Source organism: Protopterus annectens, chromosome 13.part0 (genome assembly GCF_019279795.1).
Source record: "Protopterus annectens isolate FY-2018-M chromosome 13.part0, PAN1.0, whole genome shotgun sequence".
Taxonomy (NCBI): domain Eukaryota; kingdom Metazoa; phylum Chordata; order Ceratodontiformes; family Protopteridae; genus Protopterus; species Protopterus annectens.
In genome coordinates, this window is record NC_056747.1 from 1,031,596,606 (window position 1) to 1,031,621,442 (window position 24,837).

The following is a 24,837-nucleotide window of genomic DNA, read 5'->3' on the forward strand; positions in this document are numbered from 1 at the left end:
CAGTATGTCACCATATACAGGTGTCAATGATGGGGCTGCATTGCAACTGCATGTTGTAGTTAGGCACAGATGAGTTACTTACATCAGCTACTGCACATGCATGGTAGCTGCATGCACACTACAGATTGTACATGTGTGTTGGTCCTACATGCCTGTCATGTAGCCATGTTTTTATACATTGCAATTGGTGGACATGTGTGTTGACATACATAACACATGGACTGTTGTATGATATGATGGGTGTCATGGGTAACTAATACAGAGAGAATGTGTCCTCGGTCAACATTGCTGCCTCATGTACTGTTAGCATTCAACAGCCATGGACCCACCTTCCATTTGCGTGCGTATGATTGCTGTAGCCACTTGTCTGCACGGAGGACAGCAAAAGCTATGATATGTGCATATGTGTTGTGTGTGTGGTCCATGCACATATCCACTGCAATTACATGTATGACATAGCCAAACATGTGTGATCGTAGGTGTACAGCGACAGTCATCTGTCACAGCTGTGTAAGACCCAGGGCCCCTGGTATGTGTAGAGCTGACCTGGTTATGTACAGTGGTATCATTGCAATGCATAACACATGATGGAACCCTGTCGGTACATGTGTAGTCTGCACAGTTGCTGTAGACCTATGGACAGTCCACTGGTCATGAGTCACACGGTGTTGTGTTAATGTATGGCTGTGTATTGCTGGTCCAATGACATGGTGATGTCGGAGGGCTACATTGTAGATTGTGGTGTGTACCTCTGTGATATGCACCTGAGACATCTGTGATAGCTCCTGAGTGTGTACTGGTCAATACATGTGAGTGGCCTTCATGTACGTGGAGACAGTAATACCATACTGTGCCCTTCTGTGATTAGAATCCGTGTGCATGCAAGACGGCCCTTTGCAACTGCTAAGTATGTGAGCATGCCCAGTACGCCGTTGTGTAGATGGACACAAAGTACACTCCAAACAGACGTGTGATACTAAGCGTGTTGGCATGGCCATTGACATCCTGTATAGCGATGGTGGTCATCCAGGCAACAGATGTCCATCTTCAATGTCACGATGGATGCCTACATTGAACACACTGGTTGCTGTCTTGAAGGGTGTACTGTCTGTGGCACGTCCTGTATCTATGTAGTGTTGTTGTAGTGCTCCGTAGATATTTGGTTACCCCAATCACACCACTGCCGTGTGTTTGTCTACGTCTACTTTGGGACAGTAATATGCTTTCAGACTGCTCACTCTCTATATATTCCCTATCAGTGTCCTTGTCTTTGCGGATGATGTCACCCACCTAGAAGTATGCCTCTGGGTGTGCTGTGCTCAGTAATCTCGGTAGCACGTTCTGTAAATGCGTAATGCTGTAGTGTGACAAGGTAGTTAGGTGTATGTTCGACTCCCAGTCCTGTCAAGTGTGTGTGTGTGTGTGTGTGTGTGTGTGTGTGTGTGTGTGTGTGTGTTTCCAGCTGCCTGGGGACACAGTAATGCTTTTAGATGCCTCACACCACATACATTCCCTATCGGCATCTTTGCCTTTGCGGATGATGACACGCACCTAGATGTCTGCCTCTGGGACTGCTGTGCTTAGTAATGTCGGTAGCGCGTTCTGTAAATGCGTCATGCTGTAGTGTGTTAGGGTAGTTAGGTGTATGTTCGACTCCCAGCCCTGCCAAGAGTGTGTGTGTGTGTGTGTGTATGTGTGTGTGCGTGTGTTTGCGCGCATGCTCCCGTCCACCTGGGGACTCAGTCTTGCTTTTAGATGCTGCACAACACAGCAGTTTGCTACCAACGTCTTTGCCTTTGCGGATGATGACACACACCTAGATGTCTGCCTCTGGGACTGCTGTGCTTAATAATGTCGGTAGCGCGTTCTGTAAATGCGTCATGCTGTAGCGTGTTAGGGTAGTTAGGTGTATGTTCGACTCCCATTCCTGCCAAGTGTGTGTGTGTGTGTGTGTGTGTGTGTGTGTGTGTGTGTGTGTGTTTGCGCGCATGCTCTCGTCTGCCTGGGGACTCAGTCTTGCTTTTAGATGCTGCACAACACAGCAGTTTGCTACCAACGTCTTTGCCTTTGCGGATGATGACACACACCTAGATATCTGCCTCTGGGACTGCTGTGCTTAATAATGTCGGTAGCGCGTTCTGTAAATGCGTCATGCTGTAGCGTGTTAGGGTAGTTAGGTCTATTTTCGACTCCCAGCCCTGCCAAGTGTGTGTGTGTGTGTGTGTGTGTGTGTGTGTGTGTGTGTGTGTGTTTCCAGCTGCATGACAACAGTACATTGCTTTGACAGTATTGACTCTCCATAACATCCGTGCAGCGTCTTTGCCTTTGATGCTGCTGTCTGCAGGCTAGATGTGTGCCTGTGTGAATCATGTGATCCACTGATCACGGTAGCGCATTTTGTAACTGCGTACTGCTGTCATGTGGTACAGTGCTTACGTTTATGTTCTGCTCCAAACCCTGCCACGTGTGTGTGTGTGTGTGTGTGTGTGTGTGTGTGTGTGTGTGTGTGTGTATATGTATCTATCTACATATATATATGTCTATATATATATATATATATATATATATATATATATATATATATATAAATATATGTATATAGCTATGTATATACATATATATATATATATATATATATATATATATATATATATATATATATATATATATATATATATAGATATGTATATTGTATATAGATATGTATGTTGGGATTATCACTCTTGACTGTGCTGCATTGTCTGTACGTGAGCCTCCTGGATGTATGTATATCTGCTATGGCTCTGTGATAGTGCACATACTGTGTGCTGTAGTGATCGTGGGTTATACATGTCTAGTGACCGGTTATTGTGTTGCACAGGCATTGGAAACAATGTTAGTGCAGCACCTTTGACTGGTCGTATGCAGATCTCGGCAACAGTCAGCAGTGGTTATTACATTGGAGTGTGAGTATGGCTCATATCCATCTGTAGTAACTGTCAATTCTATGCACCCCAGGTTAACATTACAGACGCACGTTTATCCACAGGTTGTGGTACAGATCCCAGGACTGTGTGTGTAGACATTGACAGGTGCAGGACTGGGTTGTGTTGGATGCATGGAGGGGTGTCCATGGCCAGTAATGGGGATCTCTACAGCCTGGCAGGTAAGGTCTGTGACTGTCCCACAACCTCCTGTATATGGCTGATACATGCTGTACCTGTGTATATGCAGACACACACACTTACCACAAACAGCTATGGCTATCACATACACACACCCATTGCACCACCATTGGGCCATGCAATTACCGTTGTCCCTCACACACACACCTACGTGTACATTGGATGGCTCTATGACAGCTCTGGACATGTTAACACCACACCCTGTGCATATGATGTCACCTGTGCCACCACCTGTGATGTGTAACATTGATGCAGGATCTGACTAACATGGCTCTGCTGCACACGGTGGCTTTATTCCACTGTATTGATGTTAGCATGCTGTTAACACACAGTGTGTTACTTCCAGGTGTACTTCAGCAGGCATGATGCATTGCAGCTATGACCATCACTGTGGCATAGTTTACAGCACTGTTACCTCTGATGTAGTCTCCATCCATGTGCCATTTCACTGATGTGTGTAGTATTGGCAGCATGTGTGTCTGTGTGTGCAGTACGTGTGTGATGTGTAGTACACATGTATACCTGCTTACAAATGCATACACGACATTACACGGGCTTCATCATTTGTACACTAGCTTACTCGTTCTTCCACACACGCACATGGGCTAACACGTGCACACACATGCTTGCATGGGCTTACTGGCACGCACGGGCACAGACACACTGTGGGCAGGTTTGCAGGTCACATCGGTGGTATCCATGGCGTACGCCGTCAGTCTCCTGACATTCCCTAGGATAGCCCATGACACGCCTCTTCCACTGAGTACTGACAGCACACATGTGACACTGCTCCGGTGAGGTTACAGTGTTTTGTACATACACACTCCTGTTGTCACCTATCTTCTACTCTAATAGTCCCCTTAACCTACACTACACTGTAGAGGCTTGGCCCATATGGCATGACATGTTGTGATTCACTATCCTCAGCCTCACTTGCCTCACATTGCCTACAAATGCTTCATTACATCTCTGACAGAGCGCTTCCACACATAGGTACCAGTACGCAGTAGCCATGTTGTCTCCAGCTTGCCATTCATCTGCATGGCATACTAACATCTAGCTAAACCTACATTTTGTATGTATATTATCCATATGTCTTGTTTTGAAGCGCAGCGCGTTCTCGTGGTGCTGCGCTGCGCTTCCACACCAGGGATCGGGGGAGGACAACTACTGGTTCATTGATATCCAATGGACAAATCCGACACTGGCCTTGGACTTGGACATTGGCATGCTTCTTTGACTGTATTCATACTGTATTTGCAGCTGTCATTGGTCCATTTAGCAATGCGCAAAATGTTAGTCGCATAACATCTGAGTACATTTCTGCACATAACTCTGCTCTTGCACGGACAGCTTACTGTTTCATGTATCGCGTAATTACATAGGGTTACCACCTGTCCCACTTTGCAAGGGACAGTCCCTCTTTGGGCAGTTGTGTCCTGCAAAAATGTGAACAAATGGCAAATGTCCTGAGATTTTCGGACAAAATAATTTTCTATATTTTATGTAATAGTTGCATTAAACAGTTATTCTGTATCTGAAACACCTAAATGTTATAAGAAACAGAATAAGGAACTAAAATGCTACAAGGATAAACTTTTATTCAGGCAACACACTGAAATTCTGTCCTTTGTACTGGCCGTGGGTATGTTTTGCCCTGCAAAATCTGATGTTTGTAGCACAAATGTCACACTTTGGGCATTTGGAAAGGTGGCAACCCTATAATTACATCATTTGCATAGCTTACACATAAAAATGGGGTATGTTGCAAATCCCAACATTGTCCGTGCAATGTTTATATTACGGGCGGTCTTGCACACCCCTGCGGGTGTTTGCTGAATAGCCTGGCAGTCATCTTTCCTTGCTGTACTCTCACTCAATCCATACACGCTGGAGGCTTCATGTATCATGGCCTAGGCTTTGCTGTGTGCTATGTCTATTTGTGGTGTATGCATGGATGTGGGTATGTCCCACTGTCATCATTGGTAAAGGTGACACCCTATAGGTACTTCCTGTAGACTGCTGTGTCATTTGACATATCAGCACATACCTGCGGATGAACTTCCTACTGCAGCGCTTTTCACACCTTCTGAGTTATCTTGCAGTCGATAATGCTGTTTCCTCAGATATGTATCTGTTTCTGATCATACCTATCAACCTCCTAGTGCAAAACATCTGTACAAAGCCTAACATGATGGGGGACAGACAGGGGCAGATTCTACATATTGCTCTTACAAACGTAGATAGTTGACAGTATTATAGGTTTTGCATTAGTATGATCTTTCTGAGGGATTTGGGGTCTTAAACACATATGTTTATCATTATTTAATGACGTCAGTTCTCAGGTATTTGGCAGACAGGTACAGATTGTGAGAGGAACTCACCACACATATGAGGCATACATCTGCACATTCGTACAGTTACGCCAATACACACAATACATGGTGCCATCACAGGCCAGTTACCATTAAATTCCTATTGCAGGACACACCCACCCACTGGGTTATATTCCTCACACAGGCCAACAGGTGCTTATCCACACTACTTATTCCATCATGTACCTTATGTGTATGCCGGTATTTGCACTTTTCGTCAGTGGCAGAGCTCACGTACGAGTATGGGGGACTGGACACTGTATCGGTGACACTGCATGACACCCTGAGGGACACATGTCATTTGAATCTATTAACCTTCCACATTGGCTTTCACAGGCCATATGTTGTAATTCACATTTGTGGACAAACATGCTTATGACTTGTACATGTTTTGTCATTTGTCCTGACGTCTTTCTTCTCACCTGTCCACCTAGTATCACTAGTTCTGTACATTTCATTAGGATGGGTTACCTTCATACCTCTCACCTGTACACATTATGGGTATACGCCCTGGGGTTTGACCTATGATTCTGTTACATTTGTCATGATAATGTGCCTTTCTGAGAGATTGCTGGCAAGCCATGACGGACTGTGCAGTTAGGTAATCATGACTGACATTTCTATTTCATGATTACTAACTCTCATAACATTCGTATTCCCGACTACGCAATTATTCTATCAACAGTCTGACTTTGTCTGAGGTATATTTAATATAGTCCCTATTTGTCTGTCGTGTACTATGCCTTAGTCCAGCTGTCTTATTCTGACATTCTGGCAGGTATGGTTACCATCTTGGTCGTATGCGTGTCCATACTTGATAATCGCCTACATGACACTGATATAGGTCCCTACGTCTTTCCCCAATGGTTTACACAATATCCAGTGGATGGGTTGCACCTTTTTGGTGAATATAGGTGTGTGCTATACCCACATCAGTATATTGATCACTCCCATGGGGCGTACCTAATAGATCTGTGCCAACCAACACCTTGGCCCAATTCTGCATACCCATGATTCCCATACCTGACACACCTCCACAGTACCCATTCGACATGTCTAATGTGAGCGATAATAACGTGTGAGGACACTTCCGAGCACTCCCCACTCTGCGGATATCAGCTCGTACGTCATACATTCAATTGACCCATGTGTTATTGCCCTTGCACCTGCTACTGTTGCATGTACAGCTATATCGCAGTTGCAGCTGTGACATCTTTAGCATCAATGACGGTTCGCACTTCGTACAGATCAATTTTTGGGGTCCTGCAAAGGACACCTATATTCATGTTTAGCGTGTAGAACTTGCAGGCCCTGTCACACTGGTAGTTTCTGGGAAATGGTATGGAAACCATCGGTGTATTCTCCTTTCATGCATGTCTGTCTGTCTATCCATATTAGCTATACCGTGACCTATTTATGTACATGTGTTATATGTACAGGGACATATGTTTGTTGTGTATATATCTATTAATGTATCATGTGTGTATAGATATATATATCTGTACATATATACATATGTCTGTACATTCCTCATCTCATAATTTGCTTTGGATTATGTCTGTGGACATATGTGTATATATATCTCCATATCATACCTTTCAACTGTACAGATTTCCGCTGCATGTACAGCTTTTTGCCTCTTATCTTTGCTCCATTTTTCATAACCTTGTGTCTATCTGGCAAGTTAGTGGCATATCATTAAAGACTGACGTTGGTAAATAATGACAGACATTTCAGGTTACACCTTCATACCCTTCAGAGAATCCATGCTAGTGACACACCTGTTATTCTATCCACTTTCTATGTTTGTTAGGCAATATCTGGGGATTGTCCCTATTTGTACCAGTTATTGTCATGGCTTTGTCCGGTTTCGTACTTTACGGGTTTAACAGGTATGAGCCATGTACATAGACCGTGTGGAATTCACCATTCATTTTCTATTCTGTGAGCGGATTACACATGCGCAGGTGCACTTGCATATCCTTATTGTGGGTTACATATGTTTCATAGATAATTGTGTTTCCGTGAACTTTCATAATTCTGACTGTAACAGTTACATATCTGTATTCCGGTTTATGGACTACTGCGAAACACACGTTCACCTTTACATATTTAAATGTGTGTACTGCACGAACGCTTTCATTACACTTTCAAGTTATATGTGCAGTGGTCATAGGTCAACCTGGACTGCATTCACATTGGCCGGATACCGGAACCACTATTTTATTGGTGTTCTCCCTCATTGATATGCATACCCATAGTACTTAGCTACATCAACATACGCCTCACCGCTTCACCTACAACACAGGCATCCATTCTCCTGCTGGGAAAAAGGCAGTACTACATATTACACATTCCCTATTGCCTACTGCTATGGACTCCGGCTGCATTGTTAATCACTCCGAGGATATGCAGAACACCAAGGCATATAGTCCAGCCACATACAGGTCTTTGATTGTCAGGGTGTTCATGTAGTGATCTGGGTTTAGGCTTGTCCACCTGGTGAATGGAACTTCCCTGGCCGAGGTCAAATGTCAGACGAAGCATATGGACAGGGATTATCTCCCTATTTTAAAGTTTTACCTGTGTTTATAGACACAGGTGTTTGGGCACCTGTCAGCAGCTTATTCTGTTGGCATTACATATTATGGGTGGGGTTATACTCCACGGTGAGGGGTATTCCCATTCACATTTGACTATTAACTGTATACAGTCATACAGGGATTATTATTTTTGGACATGAAGTGACTACAGGTATGCAGTTGTACATTACACAAGTGTGAAGGGCTGTTCCTGTAAATATGTACGGACCATACCTCTCAACCTCTTAGAGCACCGAACCTGTGCAAAACCTACACGATGGGGGGACAATTAGGGGCACATTTTAACGATTGCTCTTACAAGCTTAGAATGTTGATAGAATTCTAGGTTTTGCATTAGCATGACTTTTCTGCATGTTGTGGAGTCTTATACTAAGGATATTTCTCATTATTTAGTGACGTCAATCTTCAGCTATTTACCACACTGGTGCAGATTGTCGGAGGCACACGCCAACACTATGGGGCGAACCTGTGGTCATTCTTAGGGTTGCCACCTTTTTGACTGCCCAAAGTGGGACATGTTCTGTAGAGATGTCAGATTTTCCAGGACAAAACAGCTGTGCATAGTACTGAACTTTAACCTTTGTTGTACATATAATAGCTTATTCTAGTAACATTTGAATTGCTTATGCTACTTCACATAACATATTGAGGGGTCATATATAAAATAACCGTTTTATGTGACTATTGAAGTAAATTAGGGAATAAACTCTCAGGACATTTGCTATGTCTTGATTTTTTTCACAGGACACAACTGCCTACACAGGGATTGTTACTCGCAAAGTGGGACAGGTGGTGACCCTAGTCATTCTGCAAATATCCGGACAGTTGAGTGGTATGGCACGGACCTCTGTCATACGCTGTTGTGTTCTGGCACAGCAGTAGCTCAGCATTAAAGACTGCAGTCGGAACGTGCTGACAGTCAGTTGGGTTTTAGATGTCATACTCCAGACATTAATGCCAATGTGCAAACTGTTATTCTATCAAATTCTATGTTTCTAAGAGATATGTTTACAGATTGTCCCTGATTTTGGACCTTTGTCTCACTTATATTCATGGCTCTGTCCAGATATCTTGCTCACACAGGTTGACAGGTATGGTCAGTCATGACTGCACACAGTCAGTGTCCCTCACACTTGATCAGGGTTGACCTGTTTACGTAGTGTCCTCCTCGCCCTCATGTCATTTTCCACTTTGCAAATGTGTGCATTATATTCTCCCTTCTATTCGTGTCTGGACACGTGCATCACGGGAAGGTATTTTATCCTGGGTGGTAGGTTATGCATGCCCACTTAGGGCTGGACAGTGCCATAGACCTCCACTGCACGTTCTGACTTGTGTCCAGATATCTACTGGATTGGACATCATGTCGTCATACCCATTCTACTATTTACACAAGTTGGTTATCCCGTGAGGGATATCCCAAAAATTGGTCAAGACCAAAACAAGTTAGATATCGAAGATTTTTGTGGCTTCACGAAAATGTGCAGGGGGTTTTACCTGCAGGGGATACATGGTTTGCAATCCTGACACTGCCTAGGGTGACAATACCTACTACATATGTATAGGGGTCACCGTGTGTAGCTGTTTCTGCAACAAACCAGTGGACCAAGTATGGCTGGATTTGGTGGACGTTCTGGTATGGTGGCAGGTTGTGTGTTGTGGAGGGTATGCTGGGTAGGCTATTATGCATCCAGGTGTGTTGCATTTGTTATGGCCAGTTCCATCAGGACCCATCTCTGGGTATGTGATGGTGCCGTATCTATACATTTGTCTCGCATATTTCCATATTCATATGTTTGTGGGATTGTGTTCTACACTATGGCCTGTCTGCTTGTCTTGCAGCTGTTTCTACATGAGGTTGTGTTTCTTTCCACTTCACCCGCTGCCCCCTAATACAACTCTGTTTCACCTTTTCTGCATAAGACACAAGTATCGCCTTTGAGGGATTTACCATTAAACACACACCCCTCACACGTGAATTACTCACACTCCATAGAGCACTACTTTGGTTGTTGGCCCATGACACGGCCACAGTTACACATTGACTACCCTACATGTGTCGGGTACCTTTATGGTTGTGTGGACTACCCTGCCATGTTTGCTTTCCACATGCTATACCTCACGCACATGGGTACACACCCTTACTTCACTTTCATTACTTGGTTGGTGTATCCGGGTACTATCCGTTCGACTGTGTCACATACATGTTCAGATTATACAGCTGCCTTCTGGATTTTGCCAGCCTGTTCTACTCATTGGTAGGATGGCACCTTTTCCTATGTCCAAGCTATTCCTTACACATGTCCGACTGTTATGGACATTGCCTCCCCACAGTCAATGGTTGTGTTTCCACCTTTTCAATTGGCCACAGTGTGACATAGGGTTACCAACTGTCCCACTTTGCGAGGGGACAGTCCCTCTTTGGGCAGTTGTGTCCTGACATGTAATTGTCAACATGGCAAATGTCCTGAGATTTTAGGACAAACATATTTCTTATATTTTATGTGATAGTTGCATTAAACAGTTAATTCTGTATCTGAAATACCTGACTGTTATGAGAAACAGAATAAGCAACTAAAATGCTACTGGAATACGCTTTTCTGTAGGCAATACAGTTATGTTCTGTCCTTTGTACTGGCCGTGGGTATGTGTCGGCCTGTACAGTCTGATGTCTATATCAAACATGTCCCACTTTGGCCATTTGTAAGGGTGGCAACCCTACTGTGACAGTTGCGGTGAACACAGCATATTTTACAGGCCGACACATACCCACGGTCAGTTCGGCAGATAAAACTTACAATTCTTGCCTATATCTAAGCTTATTCTTGTAGCATTTTGGTATCTTATTCTGTTTGTTATGACATTTATGTATTATACGTCCAGTGACATATGTTTAATGCAACTATTGCATGACGTCTATGGAGGAATTATGTCCTATATTCTCTGGACATTTGCCAGTTTTACATGTTTGTGTCAGGACACATCTGCCCACAGAGGGACTGTCGCTCACAAAGTGGGACAGGTGGTAATCTTGGTCGACAGTACGGATCATACTGTTCCTTTTGGCCTACATGTGTCCGTGTTGTTATGGTTCGTTTATATGCTCCTTCTGTTTCGTTTACATGCGTATGCTATTTCCTATCACATTTGGTATGTGAAATACGGACATACATTTTGTATGTGACTATTACATGGCTTATGGGATATGATTCAGACATACGGTCACTACCTATATCTACATTTCTCCTCGTGTATTTTGTTATGGACACATCTGCACAACTATGTTCCCTCCCTCAAATTATGGGTCGGCTGGTGACCCTCTCCGTTGGACTGGACGTACCTACTGGTGGCGCGCTAACATCTGTTACGTTTCACTTCCACATGGTATAGCTATCAACACTACGTTGGACTACAGGCACACGGTTTTCCTGTCATTTGTTCCTGGGTAGGGACCCGTTATTCCCTACCGTGCATTTGTGTTTGAGTCTTCATTTTCTGTTCGCAGGGACTCTGCTTTGTATACGTTTCAGTCTCCACGGACACTGATAGGTACGATTACTATTGCTGGTGGAATATAATATTCAGCAGTTTAGGTTGCTCCTCGAAAGCCGACATTGGCACGCCTCCCTGAACAACTTTGATACGCCCCTTGCACTCGCGCACGTTTCCTATGCACGTGGCTGTGGCAGCTGCGCACCTTCATTAATATGCATATGGTGCGACTACTCCACATCTACGCCGCACGGCCAGCGCAAGCCTTACACCGGACTTGCGCCAAGCTTCATGAATCCGGGGGACTGTATTGCTCGATACTCTTCTTTATTTTAAATATGAAAACCTTTTTTACCATCAGTACTATATAAGTCATATATTTCTTTTTCAGCAAGCTTCTCAAAAACAGTGACAATAGAATCTGAGAAAGGCATAAAAATACTACCTCTATGATTTTGAACAATTCCAGTTTCATTACAGTCTGTTTGTTGAAACAACACTTTTAAATTCAGATTTCTTATAAACAATTTTAGTTCATTTAAGGCTTGTGCTGCATCAATACTGTTAGCAGGTATAAAGTTCAAGCCTTTGTTTAAGACTTTAATTTCAGGTTCAGATAGTTGGTATTTTGATAAGTTAAAACAATATTTACTGCTTCTGAACATGATAAGGCATTTAATATGCCTCCATGGTATTGTTCCATTTCCTTTCTTGCTGCGTGAAGCTTCTCTTCCATTTGGGAGCAGTGTGTTAGATATTTCTGGTCTGCAAATGTGTTACATTTATATGTGCTTATAACCAATGACTCAGCAGCTCACACACTCACCTGTGATGCTTTGGAGACAGGAAGGCTGAAGGTGTTGCCTCTATAAAATCATACCTCTCAATTGTGTTTCTCAAGAATTCTGAACAAAGCCAAAAGTAATAGGGGGACAAAGGGCCAACATTAGGGGCAAATGTTAAATATTGCTCTTATAAACTTAAGAAATTGCTAGAATAACAGGCTTTGCATTAGCATGCAGTTTATGAAGAATAAGAAGCTTGAAAGAAAAATGCCTGTTTACTGACTGAAATCCTCAATGATTTACCAGAAAACCACAAATTTTATGAGGAACAGACTAAACATAGGAGGCAAAAATCTACAAATTCTGTAAGAATCTGGTTATTTGGGAGGTATGCAGATAATATACTCAGATACATACTCCAACACGGTGCAACACTGGGAGTGGATTGCCCTCCTGAGGAGCCATCTTTCAGATGAGATATAAAAATGAAAGTCACGTCTGTCTGAACTGATAGCATACATTAAAGATCCAATGTTACTTATCAAAAAGAGGAGGTGGGCTATTAAAAATCATACTATAACAAACAATAAAAGAAAACAATGTAAATCAAATCATTTTCACAGAGCTCTAGCCAAATTCTTCCTCATGCTTTTTTAATTACTGCTTTGGGTTCCTCCTGAAAGAAGGCCACAGGTCCATTTGAACTAACCTGCTCTACAACAGTAAAAGACAGATGACTAGTTACTTGTATTACTGTGTATAAATGTCAGAGACTGCAGTAGATCTTTAAATGGAGAACTGAAAATGCCCATTATTAGAATGGAAGTTTATAACACACGTGTCTTGTTGCTGTGACTTAGTAGACAAACAGCAAGTGTCTTTTGCTCCCTTGTTTATCAGTCTAAAAGATAAAGAAGCCAATCACTTCAGATTTGCAGGTGCATCTACAGCATATCAAAGAAAATGACAGATAAATTGCTGTCAATCTACAGGATAACAATCTTTGCCATTTTATAAACGCAGCATTACAGTGTCAGCGGTCAGTTTTTCACTAGCTGTCATGCACTAAATCTCCTCGGCTTGTGTAATTTGGGTTTCAGGATGGCAATATTAACCTCTGAGTCACTTACAAAATACAATTTAAACATCTTGGACTTTTGTTTCAAAACGTCAGCTTCTTTATTGTCCTCCTACCATATTGGTGACTGCATCTGATGGTGAGAAAAGGTCAACTGGCAGACACCTGCGCAGGTATGGTGGAAAACTGTTACGTATTCTGAGGATATTCCTCTAATGGAAAGGGGTAGGCACTGCTTTTTGATCGCAGAGATGGAAACAGTACATGTGTTGTTATGACTTGCTCACATCCATTGACAGCTGAGACATCCTACACTGAAGTGTAAACAGGCAATTTATTCCTTTTTTGTGGCTAAAATAACAACTTTCTACATGGCCTGCAGCATAGGGGGAAGTACCTTTGCATGACATTCTTTTTAATGTTTGAGTTCATGAGCAATACTTAGTCGGCATGACAGCTTTGCAGAATTGTTGAAGGTCAAATGATGAGGTCAGAGTCACACAGCGTAATAGATCAAGTCATGGGAATCATGCCTACACATGCTGAATGCTAGTTAAGCTCTAAATTCAGTGCTGTGCTGCCTGTATATTAACAATTGTGGTTTCCTTCTTACACATGGAAAAGTACTGCTTGTTTTACAGCCTGACTTTCACAGTACCCCCATGCATATCTACTTTAATAATCACTTTTAATGAAGGGAGAGGTTAGACTCGTACTGCCTTCGGTGCCTGGATACCTCCTATTAACACCTTTCTTAATACAATTGTTAACCAGGTAAGCCCACTGGACACAACTGCCCCTTTTCAGGGGTGACTCATGACCACTCTCTGATTCTATGACTTGTTCAGTCAAAAAGTAAACAAATGGAGGTGAAAAGAAATCAAACGCTGTACCCTTAGCAGCTCAATAACATTTTGGAGCCTTAATTCTCTGTGCTGCCACACCTTTGTTTTCACTTGGTCAGTATTTTGTACTTTTCCAGCATTACACACATGACCCCGTGGGTATATTGTAATTTTTACAGTGGAGATTTACCTTGTGATACCCTATCTTCAGATGTCAAGTAGACAGGAGATAGGGATGGCTTAGGACTTGTGGAGATGAGACATGTGTAGATATAGCATTTCCTGGTATCCTACTACTATCTACCCTGAGACAGATTCACAGTGTTAGGTGTGAAGTGCACCTAATGTAGTGTGCTTAAGCATGATACCATGTATGAGGCATATTGTAAAGGTAATTACACTGGGTTTATATGTCTTGTTTTCAGGATGGGAAATGCAGAGTGTATGAACATTTTATATTAATATTGAGTTGGCATCACTAGAATAATCTATATAAATAAGCAACAGGTTCATAGATAAGCTAGATGCCCATAGAGGTCATTTTAATCTCAGTCAGATTCCCACAGAGATGAAAATGAAACCCCATAGTTTGTGTTTGTGAGGTAAACATCTTAACCATTATGCTACTATATATATGTTTCTGCAGAATACTGACTTTTTCTGTAACTGGATTTCTGTTTCCTATACAATTTAGACTCATGTGCCAAGACACACACTATAGAAAGATGGAGCTATATAAGTCTTTACCTGAAATCGTCAACTAAGAACATTCTGTAACTATGTTAGGATGTATTTTATTCTAAAAAAAATTATTACAGCATTTCAGATTCTATTTTGCTAGATACCACCAGTAGGTCTAAACAGTCATTTGGCTGCTTTGTTTTTGCCTTTCATTTCACAATACACATACATATCTGGCATATTTTTGTATCATGTTTGCCTCTGTGCCTGCTGCTCATCAAGCCAGTAGGGAGTTATCATCCAGGTAGCCTTGGGAGTGCTTTGTGTCCTCATCAGCATCCCGACAAAAAGGGCATTTTTTATTTATGAATATAACCCTTGACTCCCAGTGAGAATGTGAGCACTTAACCATTATGAGAGCCACCTAAGCTCACTCAGTCCAAGCAAGCATGCATGCTGTTTCACATATGCTAACAGGGGGCGACCATCATCATTTTGGGTTGCATGCTTATATCCTGTCAACTCAATTCTCCCACCAAAATGAGCTTTTGCTTCCCAATGGGGTCTATCATTGGAGCCATGGTGCAACCCCTGCTACTAGTAAAACTCAGGTCACCTGGGTTGTAGTAAGGACATTTTCCCTGTATGTCACAGGTGCAGGTATAACATTTTGTATTTTTAAGCTGACATATCTATATATATATATATATATATATATATATATATATATATATATATATATATATCTGTATCTATCTATATATATATATATATATATATAATATACACACACACACACACACACACACACACACACATATATATATATATATATATATATATATATATATATATATATATATATATATATATATATGTTTACTGTGGTATGGTCGAACCGGACCCTATTGAATAATGGGATCATCGACCCACGTATGTGAAAACGACAATGTTGAATTCCCACATTGTCAAAATATGACTCGTCTTTGACCTCGAAATGGGCTTTAACATGGGTCAAGATAGGGGCAAGATTCATACTTTGACAATGTCGGGTTCAGAATTGTCAACGTTTGGACTCCAGACTTCGACCTTACCATAGTAAACCTAGATATACATATATATATATATATATATATATATATATATATATATATATATATATATATATATATATATATATATATATATATATATATATATAAGTCCCAACATATACCAGTGCAGTTATCACAGCTGTAGTCATAAAACGATTTCTTTCAGGTGGCTTCCACCCTTCTTCAGAGTCAAAAATGTCTTTACAAACTAGAAATATTTATATAAATCCTGTCCAATCACATTTGTCTGTTGTAATTAGCAACCAATAAAAACATATTAAAATTCTAACATATAAAAGTGGTGGAATTGATACTTAATTAATTAAAAATAGTCATTTAACCTGTGGTATTATGCATACAGATGAAATGCTCCAACTAAGAACTTATCATTGTTGCTTAGAAAAATGTGTCCAAAACACATAGAATGGATAAATGGCTACATGTTTCCTATAATAACCTCTAAGTCACAAACAAATGTGTAAAAGTAATCATTAAGATAACAAATGTGAAGAACGTTTACAGACCAATTAGCAGGCTAATACCAGCCAAAAAGCCAATAAGATAACATCATTGTAGCAAACAATAAACAATGGTAAAAACTAGGTCTAATCTGAATAAGTATGGCATGGAATGCAAACAACCAATCAAGTTGTTTAAATCCAAGAATAAACCAATGGGGTAGTCAGCCAGTATCATAACTCAAATCAAAATCTCGACCAATAAAGGACTAGGAGGTGAATAGCCAATCAAATTGTTTAAATATATGTATGAACCAATTGGACAGTCAGCCAATGTCACAACTCAAGTCAGAAACTCAGCTAATGAAGGACTAGAGAACAAGCAGCCAATCAAATTGTTTAAATGTGAAAATAAGCCAATAGGATAAATAGCAAATAAAAAACAACAAAGTACCCAAATTTATAAAAATTAATCACAACTGTAGTATTATAGATACAAATATAAAATAATCCAACTAAAAACGTATCATTATTACTTGGAGAAGTGTGTCCAAGATGTATATAGAATGAATAAATAACTGAGTTTCCTATAATGACCTCTAAATCACAAAATAAAAAATACTCATTAGAAGTAACAAGTGTGAAGAACATTCACAGACCAATCATCAGGCTAATACCAGCCAGACAGCCAACAAAATGACAGCATTGTAAAAAAACAGTAGACAATGGTAAAAGACTGGGTCTGGTCTGAATAAGTATAACATGGAAAGCAAACAACCAATCAAGTTGTTTAAATCTAAGAATGGACCAATGAAGTAGACAACCAATGTCATGACTCAAATCAAGATCTCGACCAGTAAAGAACTAGAAAGCAAACAGCCAATCACATTATTTAAATGTATGTATGAACTTGTTGTTACTTTTTTTTAAAGAGTATTTTTTATTTTGTGATTTAGAGGTCAGTATAGGAAACTCAGTTATTTATAGGTTCATAGGTTTATACTAGGCTATCTGCCCTAAGGCATTTATAAGCCTAGCCCAAAGTTTTGTGGCTTACGCCACCCCTTATGTTAAAAAATACTGTGCCCATTAGTTTGTTGTGCCTCTGTCCAGCAGTGACACAGAGATGATTCCCGGGGTAAACCTACGATCTCCCATCCACCGGTCAAGATTTCTCTTGAACAGAGCCAGTGAGGTGCTCTGCCTCACATGGACCGGGATTTTATTCCACAGCATAGGGAGTCTCTGGGTGACAAATCTATCCCTCCAGCATGTCCTATTTATATCCATGCTAAGGTTTAAGTCACTTGCTCTAGTGGATCTGGTAGATTTGGATTTTTTGAGGTGGAGCATGTCCATTAATTCCGTGTTGGACATGGCCTTGTATGTCAGGCACAGGTCACCTCTGAGCAGGCGGTATGCAACTGAATAGAGCTGGAGTTTCTTCAGTCTGGCAGCATATGACAGATTTTGGAGTCCCTTTATCCTTTTGGTGAGGAACTTTTGGGGTCTCTCCAATTGCTGCAGGTGTCGGGTGAGATACATCCCGAATGGGGCAATGTACTCGATCATGGATCTGATAAGTGAAGAGTACAGGGGAACAATGACCTCACTTGATCTAGATGTGAATCCCTTCATGATCAGGTGGGCAATGTAGAAGGTCTTTCTAACCACTTTAGCAATGTGAGTGTCAAAAGAAAGGCCACTGTCAATCTGGGTCCCCAGGTCCCTGATAACCTTTTCTGTGCTTAATGGATTGCCACCTATATGGTAGCTTGGGGTTACCTTGTTTTTCCCGAAGGGTATGACTATACATTTTTTGGCATTTAACTTCAGGCCATGGCTCTGGCACCAGTTATCAGTTTCCATGAGACCCCTCTGAAGGATATCTGTGTCCGATGTACTTTCCACTATGGTGCCCAGTTTGCAGTCATCTGCAAACTTTGTCAGCCATAGTCCTCCTATGTTTGCCTGTACTTCTGAGAAGTAGATGCTGAACAACAGGGGGCCAAGGACTGAGCCCTGTGGGACACCACTTGTGACCGGCTTGGAGTCTGACATGGCGGCAGCAACTCTAACCCTGTGGGTTCTGTCCTTTAGCCAGTTTGCAACCCATCTTGTGACATATGGGTTTACATTTAAGCTGGTACGTTTCTCTATAATACCCGAGTGGGGTATTGTGTCGAAAGCTTTTGCAAGGTCAAGGTAGGCTGTATGGACTGCCTTTCCCTCATCAATGGCCTTGGTGACTGTTTCAAAGAAGTCGACCAAGTTCAAAAGGCATGATCTGCCCTTGACAAAGCCAAACTGGGTCGGGTCCAATGTCTGCAAGTCCCCTATGTCATTGTTTATGAGTTCCATTATGATCCTCTCCATAGCTTTGCAGACCAGGCTTGTTAAGCTTATGGGGCGGTAATTACCATGGTCCGTAGAGGTACCGCCTTTGTGGAGTGGGACCACAGTTGCCGTACGCCACTCCTTGGGCACGTATCCTGTGGTAAGGCTAAGATTAAACAGCTGCCTTATATGCTGGTTTAGTTCCTCGTTGAGTTCGTGTAGCACACAGACGGGGACACCATCTGGTCCCATTGATGCTGTGTTTTTAGCTTTAGTGAGAGCAGCTTTCACCTGTGCATTTGAGATGTCTGGGAGGCTACACTCCGCTGGGATAGTTATCTCTCCTTTTGGGGGGGAGAGGGGGGTGAAGTTTGCACTGAACCTGTCTGCCAGTATGTTGGCAATGTCTGTGGGTTCAGTGATTTTTGTATCATTTTGGACTAATTCTGCGCATATCTGGGAGTTTCCACCCAGGTTTCTAACATAGCTGAAGAAGGCCTTATGATTGTCTTTTGAATCTATTGCAATTTTTCTCTCAAAGTTGGCCTTGGATGATTTTATGAGTGCTCGTATTTTTTACTAATAATGATCAAGGGTGTCTTCTCTTTTATGGATTTTGCTCTATCATGTAACAGCTTTCTCCTCTTATTGTAAAGTTTGTTTATGGCTGGGGTCCACCAGACTGGACGTTTGCCCTTGGTGGAAAGAGTCTTGGTTTTATTAGGGATTGCCTGATCCATGCAGTCCTGGAGGTGTTCGTAGAAGGCATTTGTAAGGGCTTCCGCAGCTTGGGTTGTGGTTTCCACTGGCTCGGGGGCCTTGAAGGATACCACACCAGTTTTGAGTAGTGTGAAGTTTGCTTTAGAGAAGTTCTTCACTGTGGTCTTTTTTGTTTGGGGTGGGGGCGGGATGTGGATTTCCAGTGAGATACGTTTGCGATCTGATCTCACCAATGAGGGATATACTTCCGGTGTGGAGCATTTTGTCCCCATGTTTGTGATGATGAGATCTAGTATATTTTCTCCTCTTATGGGAATGGTGACTAGTTGTTCCATGGCATTTGAATTTATGAACTCCAGGAACCTTTGGGCTAGAAAGTTGGGGCTTGAGTAATGTTCCCAGTCTATATTCGGGTAGTTGAAGTCACCCAATATAATGGTGTTTGGAGATACATTTATACCCTCCAGTGTCTTCAGGAAGGCTGTGTGGGGTTCCTGAGTTTGAGAGGGTGGCCTGTAGCATGCTACAAATTGTAGAGCAGTTGTGCCTATGGTTAATTGCACCTGGATGGTTTCTGATGCTTCGTGAGTTGCCATCAACCTGGAGGTGTGGGTATCCTTGATGAATATGGATACACCCCCTCCTTTTGTGGTGTGGTCCGGGTTTTGGGGCCAGAACGCATGATATGAGGTAAAACCTGATAGTGCCGGGGTGCTCTCAGGAGCCTTGAACCAGGTTTCAGTCACAGCACAGACATCGATGTTCTCCATACTGAGAAGGGCCTCGAGTGTGTGCATTTTGAGATTTAGACTTCTGGCATTGAGCAGCATTACCCTTAGTTTCTTCCCATTTTTGTTTTCTAGGGTGGTAGGTTTAGAATTTGAGCCTTGCCTAAAAAAGGCACTATGTGGGTGGCAAGAGCCTTAGCCAATATCCGGAATCCCAGGGGTGACAGGTGCAAGCCGTCCCTCGCGAAACAGCGTGGCTTGTCAAGCATGTCATCCCAGGCAGACAGACACTGGATCCCCTTTGAATGACACCAGAAATTAAGCCAATTGTTAAAGCTGATCATCTTGTCTCTATGTTGTGGCATCATTCTTGGTGAAGGAAGGATACTGCTCAGGGTCAGGGTCATACCTGCCTGGGCTACATAATCAGAGAGCTCCTCTATGTCTCTTTTCATGTAGTCCAGGGAGGTACGTCTCAGGTCGTTCACACCAGCATGGACAATGACTGTGTCATATTTGTACTTGCTGTGGAGTGACCCGAGTGCTTGTGTTATGTGGCGGATTCTAGCGCCCGATAGGCAGCTTACTGTGACCCTCTCCTTGTTCAGCCTGGTGAGTGGGACGTCAGTGTGTCTGACTATGGAGTCACCTATGACAAGTATGTTTGGTGTTGTATTTGGCCTTAAGGGCTGTGACTGCTTTGCACACTGATTTTGTAGTTTATGTGTTGCCTGTGGTTTGTCATGAGGTGGCAGTTGCTTGGATGTCTGCTTTAGAGGCCTCTGCTGTTTAGGTAAATTTTTTCTCAGAGCCTCCGAGTATGACTTTGTGTGTTTATGTGTTTGATTCATTGTTGTGATAGCTTTATGTGAGACTGGTTTTGTGGTGTGTGTAGTTGCCTTCTCCTCCTGTCTGGTCTTGCCAGTCCTGAGTTGAGAGCTCAGCCTCCAGTTTGGCTAAATAGCTGCATCTCTCGCAAGTATTTGTGTTATGTGGGAGGAGGAGAGGGTTGTCAGTGTACATGAGGCAATTGTAACATTGCCTCAAAATTCCCAAATTCACCAACTGGACAGGAGAGGACGCCAGCATCTGGCCCTTCGACATGCTAGAGAAATTTAGAAGTTAGGGGTGTAACTGAATAAGAGAGGACTTAGTAAGGAAGTGGGTACTCCTGGGGGGGGTTTGCTAGTGAGGGACTTTGTATAATACAGAAGTGCTAAACCTGAAAAGAAGATGCTTTTAAGACAAGTAAAAGCTTTTAGAAACAAGTGCTGCGCTTTTTAGTTAAGGGATATACTGTTTAGATTACTAGTAGAGCAGTTCTAAGGGAAAAAATGAAGAACAGACTTTATGGAGCCAGAAACAGTTTAACCTTGTTAAACCAGCGCTGCCCGATGCTGCTCTAGTGGCAACTCCGTGCTAAATCGCGCTAAAGCACTCTAAAGCGTGCTTGATAGCAGGGGCTGGAAAGAGCCGGGAATTGACCCAAAACGGCCAATAAAACTACAGTTTCAAGTCAGTAACCACTCCCACGGGGGGCAGGGAAGCAGCTCAATGTTTTTCACTGCCACTGATCAACAGAGAGACTTTCCTTTAGCCCAAACAAAAATGGCCTCACAGAAACTTACAAAACAGTTCAAGAACAGCAAGCCTGTAACTTGAACTTTTTTAAACCTCAGAAAAGTGGGAAAACAAGATTTTTTTTTGTTTTTGTTTTTTCAGAGATAGCAGATGTTCACAAGTAATATCAAGTTATAACAGTGCAGTAAATGACCCCACACAAGAGTGCTAGGTCAAAGACAGAAAATATGCATTTATTCATTCTATATACATCTTAGACACACTTCTTCAAGTAATAATAAGTTTTTAGTTGGAGTATTTTATTTGTATCTATAATTCTACAGTTGTAATTACCTTTTATAAAGTTAGGTACTTTGTTGTTTTTATTTGCTATTTATCCTATTGGTTTATTTTCACATTTAAACAACTTGATTGGCTGTTTGTTCCCTAGTCCTTCATTGGCTGAGTTTCTAACTTGAGTTATGACATTGGCTGACTATCCTATTGGTTCATACATATATTTAAACAACTTGATTGGTTGTTTGCATTCCATGCCATACTTATTCAGACTAGACCTAGTTTATACCATTGTTTATTGTTTTCTACAATGCTGTTATCTTATTGGCTTTTTGGCTGGTATTAGCCTGATGATTGATCTGTGATTGTTCTTCACATTTGTTACTCTTACCCCTGGATTCATGAAACTCCGTGCAAGAATAAGGCTATTCTTGCACGGAGTGGTTCGTGTCCATTTAGGATAGCAGCGTGTCTTGCATATGCACGAAGGTGCACTGCTATCTAAACTAAACAGACACAAACAAGGAGTGAGTGCAGGGGGCATGTGTCAGCAGTGCCTGCACATGAAACATGCTCCCTTCACTTTGAAAGTGCCATACGGCACTTTCTGACACAGAGGAGTGTCAGTCTATATAATATTAGAGCCAGGCTCTAATATTATATAGTAAATGAGTGTTCGCAGACACTGAAATGTAAATAGCTAACATTTCAGTGTCCGTGAACACTGAAAAAAAAAACACAAACACCTAGAAGGCAGCAGCCTTCAAATGCACACCCCCAAATGTATGCCCTCTTGCCCTACATGCATGGAAGCAGTAGGGCAAAAGGAAAGGAATAGAAAATAAAAAAATGTAATATTTTTTTTCATCAAATAAATCCAAACTTTAAGCAGTGCACAGCTTGTTTGCACAGTGTGCTGCTATGCTTAGCCTGGCTGAAATCCTGAAAATGATAGACAAGTGCTACTCTGATAGAAAATGTCATCAAACTGCTGTAGCATAGTGGTACTGCCATGGTATAGCAAGTAGAACATACTCAGTTCGAATCCTCCCTCTGCCAAATTATTTAATAAACTTTTAAGGAATTTGAATGATAGATGTCAATCATATGGCTCATGTATAGCACAGTAGGGGTGGGAATATAAATGTACAAAATTTATAAATTTAATGAAAAAATAAATAGATTTAAGCAATCCTTTGCTAGTGTAAACATTGCTTACCTGCTGTCAGCTCTGCTTAGCTGGTGTAAGCATTGCTATGCAAATTTGCACAGAGCTATACATAGTGCAGCATATTAAAACTGGCCAATCAAGAAAAAGTGTGGGAAAACTGCCTCATTTAAACTGCACAGGTGGGAATACAGCCATAACAATTTGGGATTGCATACAGCAGGACCAAAATGTCTGGCATTGGTGAAGGTGTGCACTTCCAAGCACAACATTGGGGCATCCAGGAGTCCAGGATCATGGTTAGGCTCCTAGTTAAAAACAATGATGGCAGGTTGCTGCAGGGCCAGTACTAGGGTTCGCAGTACAAAGTGGAGGCCTGTCACCAGCTTGCACGTGATCTCACCAAAGCCACTGGCATACCCCGGATTGGTGAGCAGATACGTCATCACCATAACAATATGAAGCGGTGGCAGGGTGCACTCTTGGACCAGTGGATCCAAGAAGCCAAAGCACAGGATGTCCCATATCTCTGTAAGTATGCAGTCTTATGCATCTCTAAGTATGGAAAAAGTTCTAATTGTGACTGTGCAGGTGTGATTAATGTGTGATGTCTCCCCATACAACTGCTGCAGAAGGGTCCCAGAATGTTGAGGCTCATGCCCAGTGACTGGTCCGGCTGCATCGGCAGTATGGTGAGTACAGAATGCCTGCTACTATTAGCAGTAAGAAATCAAAATTATAGTAATGGTAGTACTGCCTGGTATATATAATTGTGCTGTAAAAGGCAGGAATAAATGCCTGTGTCAGGTTGTCAGTGTTACAATGGAGTATCCCCGGTTGTTTTGTAATACAGATATCAGTAGTAAACAAGGTACAATATGCAGGAGAGGAATATTAGAATATGTATGAGTGTGTCTGAGTGAACCTGCCAAGAAAGTGCCATGTCAGGGCTACTGTAACAGTTAGAAATGAAAAGCTTTCCCCTGTGCAGATCTTGCAGGAATAATAATTGTGGATTTCTGGGTCATACACAGATATATATGTCAAAACTAATAAAGGTTATCCCAAACACTGGTGTGTGTCATCTCACTTGTACCTGATAAATAGAAATGTGTATGTCCTGCAAAATGCATTGACTGAGGTGAGCTGATTTAACACTGCTTGTCTGCATACTTTAGAATGGGCATGTCAAATAAATGGAAAAAAGCAACAGTACATATTCCCATCAGAATGTGTTTTACTTGTTTGTCTGCCAGCATTGTCCTGTGTTAACCTTTCATTTTCAGCCATATGTAGCTGTGAATGTACCGAAAAATGTAAAATGCTAACAGGTGCAGACTTAAAACCTACACTGTGTGCTCAGGAATGTAAATTGCAGTATGTAGTTGTAAAACAGTCAAATGTGCAATCCAGGTAATGTGCACGTTTCACAAACAGTGACATCAATGTCTG